The sequence below is a fragment of the Somniosus microcephalus genome, chromosome 6 (assembly GCF_052327205.1).
Source record: "Somniosus microcephalus isolate GS21.2 chromosome 6, FLI_Smic_1.0, whole genome shotgun sequence".
In the NCBI taxonomy this organism is placed as follows: domain Eukaryota; kingdom Metazoa; phylum Chordata; class Chondrichthyes; order Squaliformes; family Somniosidae; genus Somniosus; species Somniosus microcephalus.
The window spans coordinates 268,134,375-268,144,213 of NC_140992.1; positions in this window are offsets into that span (position 1 = coordinate 268,134,375).

Sequence of the window (9,839 nt, forward strand, 5' to 3'; positions counted from 1 at the left end):
GGATAACACAAAAACCGGCTGACACGCCCCCAGCCAGCCCCAATGACAAAATCGAGCCCGTAGAGTATAAAAGCAAGAAATTTATGATGGTCCTTTATAAAACACCGGTTCGGCCTCAACTGGAGGACTGTGTCCAATTCTGGGCATCGCACTTTAGGAAGGATGTGAAGGTCTTAGACAAGGTGCAGAAAAGATTTGCAACAATAGAACTGGATAAGTACCTGAAGGAAAAAAATTTGCAGGGCTTTGGGGAAAAGACGGGGGAGTGGGACTCGCTGAAGTGATCGTGCAGAGAGCCGGCACGGGCTTGACGGGCCGAATGGGCTCCTTCTGTGCTGTAACCATTCTGTGATTCTATGATTCTATGAATAGTGGTGTCACTATATATAACACCTTCTTTAATGTCCAATTCCCTCCAGCTAAGCTAAGTAGAATTCAGTGGGCCATTCGTTCATGATGTGGCACAGACCATTCTCTATAATGCAGCTAATGACGGCCGATATAGCAATGATAAATGGACAGGTTCGCTGTAAATTATTTGAATTTGAAAGCTTTACTGAAGCTTTCATTTATTGTCATTGATTGAGATACCAGTGATCTATTGCAGCAATTAGAAGACCTAATTACAGACATGCAGACAGGACAAGCGAACACGGCAGTTAAAATAGTGAGGCTTTGCTAAAAGAAAAAATCAGCCCACTTCCCAAAAATGTCCCCAAAGCCTCTCCACTGCCTACAAGGCACAAGTCAGGAGTGAGCAGGAATCCTCTCCACTTGCCTAGTTGGTGCAGTTGCAACAACGCTCAAGAAGCTTGTCGCCATCCAAGACACAGCAGCCCACTTGATCAGCACCCTATCCACCACCTTAAACATTCACTCCCTCCACCACCGGCGTACCGTGGCTGCAGTGTGTACCATCTACAAGATGCACTGCAGCAACTCGCCGAGGCTTCTTCGGCAGCACCTCCCAAACCTGCGACCTCTACCACCTAGAAGGACAAAGGCAGCAGGCACATGGGAACACCACCACCTCCAGGTTCCCCTCCAAGTCACACACCATCCTGACTGGGAAATATATCGGCCATTCCTTCATCGTCGCTGGGTCAAAATCCTGGAACTCCCTCCCTAACAGCACTGTGGGCATACCTTCACCACACGGACTGCAGCAGTTCAAGAAGGCGGCTCACCACCACCTTCTCAAGGGGCGACTAGGGATGGGCATTAAATATCCTAAGAATGAATAATTTTTAAAAATGGATGAGGTTAGCAAGCTCAGCAGCTGTCTGTACATGTGCCAATTTTAATCTCTCGAAGAAGTTCAGACAATTTTATTTTTCAATATCGGTAGTTTAGCACCGAAGACATTGGCAAATTGCATTTTCTAACTTTGCTGTGTTTCCTGCTGATTTTTTGAGCTTTCTTGCATTTATTATTAATAGATCATCTCCCCTGAATAATTTATGCTTCGATATACAGACTCTAACTGCTTGAATTGCTGTGAAGTAAAAAGAACAAAATGGTTTACTAGTTGTTAAATTTGAGCCCTGGCCTTCCGGGTGAGTTTAATATATTTTTAAAGACATTGTTCATTTTGTATTCAAAAGAAAATAATATTCTGTCATATTTCTCCCGGTGGCAAGAGAAACTGTTTAGACGCAGGATTTGTCATTGTTAAAATAACGGATTGCTTTGTGTTTGTATTAGCCTTCACTCGTCAGATACAAAAACGCCCGCATCTATGCCTCATCTATTTTCTTTTGACAGCTTTATATGTGAAGGTTTTATATAGATCAAAGATTCGAAAGAAAATAGAGGGACAGCAAAAGTACTTGGGAGGACGGGGCAAAGAATGAGCTCATTTTTATTTAAAAACACACAGCTAAACCAATATTGCACAGAATTCTGCTGCAGCCCTGAAGCGTACATAAGGTGTGGTACAAGCCAATGCTGACACAGAAGATTACATTGCATTAACGGCCCTGAAAGAGGCCCTTCGGCCAAACTGGTTGATCTTAGTGTTTATGCTCCACACCAGCCTCCTCCCAGCCCTCTTCATCTCATTCTATTCCTTTCTACTTACTGTTCTTATCTAGCGGCCCCTTAAATGCATCTCTGCATAAAGCACATGATCTGGCCATTATCAGATTGCTGTTTGTGGGAGCTTCCTGTGCGCAAATTGGCTGCCGCTGTTTCCCTACATTACAACAGCGACTACACCCCGAAAGTACTTCATTGGCTGCAAAGTGCTTTGAGACGTCCGGCGGTAAGGAAAGGCGCTGTAGAAATGCAGGTCTTTCTTTCTTTCTTATTTGTCTGTGAGGCCATACCGGGTTCAGTAGTGTAATGGTTTTGCTACCGGATGAGTGATCCGGAAAACATGAGTTTAAATCCCACCATGACGGTTTGAGAAATTGAATTTAGTTTAAAAAAAACACGAAGCTGTTGGATTGTCATATAAAAAACCAACTGGTTCACGAATGTCCTTTAGGGACAGGAACCTGCCGTCCTTACCCGCTCCGGTCTATATGCTACTTTGGTCCCATACCAATATGGTTGACTCTTAACTGCCCTCCGAAGTGGTCTAGCAAGCCACTCACTTGTATCAAACTGCTATAGCTGTTCAAGAAGAAGGCCCACCACCAGGGCCTCTTGGGACGGGCAATAAATCTCGGCCTTGCCAGCGACGCCCACATCCCGAAAATGAATTTTTAAAAAACTTGGAGGCATCAGAGTGTGAAGGCCAATATCGTGATAGATAAACCCAATGTGAATCGCCTTTTCATTTTAACTGGAAATCAAAGCTTAGGCAAAAGTGTTGGCGGGAAAACTTTATGGACTTGTATCCAAGCTAACTGCCACATTGGACTGTCTCTACAGAATCACAGAAGTGGACAGCACAGAAGGAGGCCATTCTGCCCATTGTGTCTATGTCAGCACTTTGCTGGAGCAATCCAAAACCACACCCAATGCTCTGCTTTCTCCTTTCTCCCCATAGCCCTGTACCTTTCTCTGCTTCAGAATATGTATCTACTCTCTCCTTAATGTGTGCAATGGTCTCTGCCTCAGCTACACCTGTGCCAAGGTAGTCCATAGTCTGCATAAAGAAATTTCTCCTCACCTCTCTCCTCACTCCCTTCATGAAGATTTCAAGTTGATGACCCTTCATCACTGACTTACCAACAAGAGGAAATCGTCTCTCCCTTTTCAATCTATCAAAAGCCTTCATAATTTTAGAAACCACTATTAAGTATCCTCTTGGACCTCTCTGTTCCAGTGGAAATAGTCCCAGTATTTCAAGTCTGTCCTCATTCCAACGGTGATTACACTTCAAAACTACCTCATTGGTTGTAAAGTGCTTTGAGATGTCCTGAGGTCGTGAAAGGCGCTATATAAATGTAAGTCTTTATTTCTTTCTATCTTTCATAACTATAGTTTCTCAACCCTGATATCAACCTCCTCACTTTTCTAAGCCTGTGGCTCTGCCTCCCCCTCAGATCCCCAATAGTTCTATTCCCGCCACCTTAAGCCTTTTCTTCATCTTTCACTTATTTATTTCCCTCATTCCCCTTGCTCCAGTGTTCTTCCATTCCTCAGTCATAATTTTTCAATCTAGCTTCATTCTGATAACTTTTGATTTGAAATTATCTGGTATATTTTCAGTGCCTCATTTTGCATTGTATTGAAGGAGGGCAGGAATTCAGATGAGTCCCATGCCGTGATGCTGGAATCGGAGCTTGTGGGGGGGTGGTGGTGGGGGGCAGGGGGTGGTGGAGGCAGTGCCTCCGATCAGCCAGCAGGGGGCTGGAGATTTTCTGTGATCCCAGGTTACATTTCCTGGGCCATCTTCTGAGTGACCTCAGGTGGTCCCCGTATGGACCACTGGTGAGCCTGCTCAGTGCCTGGTACGAATGGGCGGAAGGTGTGTGGTGCATGCTCTGCCCATTTTTACCTCAAAATTGTAATCAGAGTCCTAAGTACGTGATAGGACCCCAATTTGTATATTACAAGTAGCCTCCCACCTGAATCAGGCGGGCACTCCGGCCATCCATCTCAGGACCCTGTAACTGGGGTGGATAATGACCCAACATCATTTTCAGGCCACTAGCACCCCATTTAGGTCAGGCGGAGTGAGTTAAATTTGGCCCTTTTGTGTTCTTTTATTATTTTATGTACAGTAGAATTCTACTGCAAATGTATAATTTGTATATATCAGCCCAGAAATTCGGGTCCCAACGCGTGAATATGGACGGAGTACTCACGTGTGGACCCGATGGAAGTGCCGGTTTCTTGCATGCACTACGCATGCGCGGGAAACCGGCATTTCCGATCCTCTGAACCAAGGGGTTCAGAGGTCGAACGCGTGCGCGCAGGAGTCTGCGCGTGTGCGGTGAACTTCCTTTCTTTTTACAGGTTTGCCCGTTCGTGAAGGCCTCTACTTTTTGCACATTAAAAAAACAGGCGTAAGGACTTCATTTTAAAAGGTAAGTGGTCAATTAATTAAAATTAGAACATTTTTTCCACAGGTTTATTATTTTTAAATACTTTAAAGTAAGGTAAGTGTATTTTTAGCCCCGATTTTTTATAAAATTATTTTTTTCAAAAATTTAAATTATTGTTTAAAATAGTTATTTAATGTTATTTATAGTTGATTTAAATAGTGTGATTTTTTTTCAAATTTATTTTCAGGTTAAGTACTGTTTTGGGCGCCCGGAGTTTTCATGAGTTTGACAGGTCTTATGTCAAACTCAAGAATGGACTTTTCCCTCCTCCGATTGGTTGCCCAGTGCTCACATGATCCCAGCCGACGCATCGCACTAAGTACGCCGCTGGGTCACGCAAGCACAGCGCGCCGGGAGCTGGACCGGGCCACAGACAGGAAATCCACGCAGGCCCAGGCCTCAACTGTCGGCGCGCTATGTAAGTGTAGGTCAGGGGCTTGCACCCGCGGGAAGCCCCCGACACGAATTTCTGGGCCAATATGTTAGACTATGTGCTTGTTTATTATTTGTGGACTATATTAGCTTCATTTGTTAAAAGTTAAATGAGGTCTGCTGTGATATTCTACTCCTTTCAAAGACTGAAGTGAAATCTTGCCAAGTTAGTAAGCAATCCGGTTCATAAAACCAAATAGGCTTTGCTGTTTATTTCAGGCACATTACTGCAAGCTTAGCTCGACCTTAAGGATAGGGATAGACTATCTTGAAACTCACCCAGGATCTAAGGTATGAAAGCTCAGGGTAAGAAGAACTCAAAAACACTGCACTCAATCTGGTGAGTGTTGGGTAAATGCACAGCAGCTTAGGAACAACGTGCGCACAATGAATAAGTGTCCATTACCAAAATGTAGGAAAGTGAATCAATTTGAGTGTGATTATTGGCAACTCACTGAAAGCATCCATTCGATGCCAAACAAGACTATTCACGTACTCGGATACATCAAAAAGGCCACTTTGACTCTGTTTAACCCGCTGATATGATCACAATTTGTGCAGTTTTGGACAGCTTGGCTGCGATATTGCTCTCCACAACTCCTCGGCACTTCCTAAATGCTACGGAGATGAAAAGGAGGTGGGGAGCACTTATGTCGAGGTAACGTAAAGGGGGACATAACCACGAACGTGAGTTCCCAGTTATGTTGCCCTGGAATGCCCGAGGCTTCTTCAGGCAGCAGTGGGGGCCTTCCACCTGCAACAGGCACAGGGCCACCATGGAAAGGTGGCAGGTGATGGCATCGCCAGCCCCTCCTCACATCACTTTCCTCTCAGTGCAGTGCAAGGGCAGCCAAATTAGCAGGGGCACCGGGAGAAGCCAGTGTTAGGCCCATCGCCGAGGACCGCCCGAGTTCAGAGGGCTGAAGGGGGGCCAGGCAGCAAGCCAAGGGAGCCAAGTGAAGGCAGGTGTTGCCTATCGCTTCCCGCCTCTCCATCAGTCCTCAGGGCTGGAGATCTTCAGGCTGCTGTCCTCCAAAAGCAGGCAGAAAGCCCCAGGCCGGTGGCCAATCCCAAAAGAGGCAGGAATATTGGGCCTGCAGCTGCCCCTGGTGACCTCAACACTCTTTCCCAGCAAGGGGACGGGGAGTGTGGGGTGGGCCTGTACGGACCGATCAACCAGGCCTTGCCGATGACCCCGACAATCAAATTCACATTTATACAACACAAATAATTCAATGGTTAGTTTTCCTCTGAGACACGTTACATGTTCTGAGTTTTTATTAAAACATTGAGGTTCATTGTTTCATCGAGAAGCCTTCAGGCACATTAATGGACAGCCATGAGGACACTGGAGTAAAAACTAAAGGCAGTTAAAACGATAACAAATAAATATAAGAGACAGAAGAGTAATAGAAGCATCAGCTGTGGCTCAGTTAGGTAGCGCCCTCGCCTCTGAGTCCGAAGGACGCGGTTTCCAGTCCCACTCCAGGGACTTGAGCACGTGAATCTAGGCTGACACTCACAGTGCGGTGCTGAGGGAGTGCTGTACTGTCAGAGGAGCCGTCTTTCAGACGAGACGCTAAACCGCAGCCCCGCCTGCTCTCTCAGGTGGACGTAAAAGATCCCGCGGCACTATTTCACAGAAGAGCAAGGGAGTTCTCCTCGGTGTCCTGGCCAACATTTATCCTTCAACCAACATCACAAAAACACATTGCTGTTTGTGGGAGCTTGCTGTGCACAAATTGGCTGCCGCATTTCTTACATTACAACAGTGACTACACTTCAAAAGTACTTCGCTGGCTGTAAAGCGCTTTGGGATGTCCTGAGATCATGGAAGGCGCTCGAGAAATGCACATCTTTCTTTTATTGAGAATGCCCTAAAGTGCTCCAGAGTCAATAAATTATTTCTGAAGTGCAGTCACTGTTATATAGGCAAACGCTGCAGCCAATCTGTGCATAGCAAGGCCCACAAAAAGCAAAAAAGGACTTGCGTTTCCATAGCGCCTTTCACGACCACCGGACGTCTCAAAGCGCTTTACAGCCAATGAAGTACTTTTTGAAGTGCAGTCTCTGTTGTAGTGTGGGAAACGTGGCAGCCAATCTGCGCACATAGTAGTGTCAGCTGTGGCTCAGTGGGTAGCACCCTCACCTCTGAGTCAGAATGGTCGTGGGTTCAAGTCCCACTCCAGAGACTTGAGCACAAAAATCTAGGCTGACGTTCCAGTGCGGTGCTGAGGGAGTGCTGCACTGTCAGAGGTGCCGTCTTTCGGAGGAGATGCTAAGCCGAGGCTCCGTCTGCTCTCTCAGGTGGACGTTAAAGATCCCACGGCACTATTTTGAAGAAGAGCAGGGGATTTCTTCCCGGTGTCCTGGCCAATAGTTATCCCTCAATCAACATCTGTATACCAGATGATCTGGTCATTATCACACTGCAGTTTGTGGGAGCTTGCTGTGCGCAAATGAGCTGTTGCGTTTCCTACATTACAACAACGGCTACACTTTAAAAGTACTTTAGTGGCTGTAAAGCACTTTGATATTTCCGGTGGTTGTGAAAGGCGCTATATAAATGCAAGGGGGAGAAATTCACTATCGCCGCATTCGGGGCGCAAAGTTTGAAAAGTTAGCACCAGGCGTTAACGATTTCAAACTTTTGAAAAATTAGCCGTTTGCACTCCAGGAAGAAAGTGGCGAGCTAAATCAAGCGCTCCACTTCCTTCTTGGAGCGCAATCAGCAGCAGGCTGGGCGGAGACTTCAGCAGCGCTGCACACTGGGCCGTGGGTTCAAGTCCCACTCCAGAGACTTGAGCACAAATGTCTAGGCTGACACTCCAGTGCAGTGCTGAGGGAGTGCTGCACTGTCAGAGGTGCCGTGGGACTTGCCACCACATTCAAAGGCTCCTTCCCTCCCTTAAAGGGGAGGGCCATCGCTGCAGACTCTGCAATATACAAAGTACTGACCTGGACCGCCAAGGCAGCCGCGATCCCGCGCGATCAGCCCTGCGCTCAAGCAGAGTGCCCGGCAGATTGATCGCGGGCAGGAACCCACGAAAAAAAATGGAACTGGAAAAGCTAAGTTTTTTTTTACATACCTCGGCCACCTCGCCTTTAATCACTGCCCCCGAAACGGCCGCCCGATGCCCGCCTCCTACAGCTGTCGGTGTTTTCGCCCGGCGCTGCTGCAGGGCGCGAGAGTCAATTTTGGGTCTGGGGCGCTACCGGGGCGATGCACACGGTGATGACATCACAATCTCTGGGCAAAGGAGATCGGGGTGCAATGCCGTAGCGCCACCGCAAAACTCCCACCGAATATGGCGGAAATCGATGTTAGCGCCGCGCCTGGTCGCAAAGCCATTTGTGCCCCATTAGCACCCTAATGGGAGGCGCAAAGGCACCCAATTTCGCCCCCCAAGTCTTTCTTCTTTCTTCCTGACCAGATAAATGAGGTTGGTTGCAGATAAGACAAATGAACCAGTTAATGGCACCAAATATGGACAGGCCACGATCTCGGCAGTTGTGTCAGGATCACACCCGCTGGTGCCCTTCTGTATTTGCAGGGTCAGCGGGAGTGTATCTCACTTCCATGGTGCTGGCTGGTGCTCACGCCACTATGGGTGAATATCAGCCACGAACTGTGCCATACTGCCAGCCCAGGCCCACCCCCTCCTCCCCGCCCTGCCCAGGAGAGCACCTGTATGTACACCCCATGGCCCCTTCTGTAAAATAGAACTCTTCAGGGGTCCAGACCACTTCCTGGCCTGGAAACTTCCCACCCCCATGGGACACACTTGGAGTCTGGTAGTCCTCATCTCACCGGCCATGCCATTGCTACCCTGGGTCGGGGAGACAAGGGGGGTGATTTTCATTCAGAAGTCGGGAAGGAGGCGGGACTACAACTTTCAGGGTTGTAGTCCCGCCTCCATCACGATGCGGCCAATCCATGCGATTTTAACTTGATTGACCTTGTTGAGCCCACCCAGCGGGCTCAGCAGGCCAATTAAGGGCCACCCGGCAACAGGTGATGTCACAGATTGACATTTCATCTGTCAAGATGTTTTGAGAGATGAAATATCAGTGTTTCACAGCTGTTTAAAGCTGTCAAGCACTGACAGTCTTACTTCTAACCTGAGTCCTTCTACACAGACTCAGTTAGAAATCTCGCCGGCACTGAAAGCTGCAGGCTGTCACTTTTGACAGATCGCAGCCATTCTGCTTTCTGTGCCGGTTAGATGATGGACTCCCGAAGCCTAGAGGAAGGAAGGCTGAAAAGGTAAGTATAGGTAATTTAAACTTCTTTACACACTTTAGGCACACCAAACACACTTACCTCTGCACTCATGCGCCCATCACTCACCTGAACACCGACATCTCGACCCCTCCAAGTCGTTCAACCCGACGGCACGACGACTCCAACTTGGTGTGGCTTGGAGCTGTCGGGAATCCCACACTTCAAGCTTTAAAATAGGGATTAGGCTAAAAACTGCCTGTTAACTACCTGTTAATAGGCAGTTAATTGGCACTAATCCCTTCCCGCCCCAGGTAGGTGGGTCCCAGTGCGGGGCGGGTACCCGCCTCCTTTGAAACTGGCATGGGGGCGGGATGGTGGCGGGACCCCCGAATTCGGGACTTTAACCCCCCGCATGCCTCCAATCCCGACTCCACGGGTCAATGAAAATCGACCCCAAGAACTCCCAGTATAAGTAGCCCACACCCCCTCTGCAGAGGCTCCGCCCCCCTTACAAGACGGAGCAGGAATTCCGAACTAACATAGCGCATCTGCGTCATGACCTGTTATCTCAGCCCTTCTGCCCAAATCACGCTGGAGTGCAGTGGCACAGCCAAACGGACACGGGTCCCCATCTGCTTCTGGCGGTGTTAGTTGAGGGATGAAATGTTGGTCAGGACATTGCG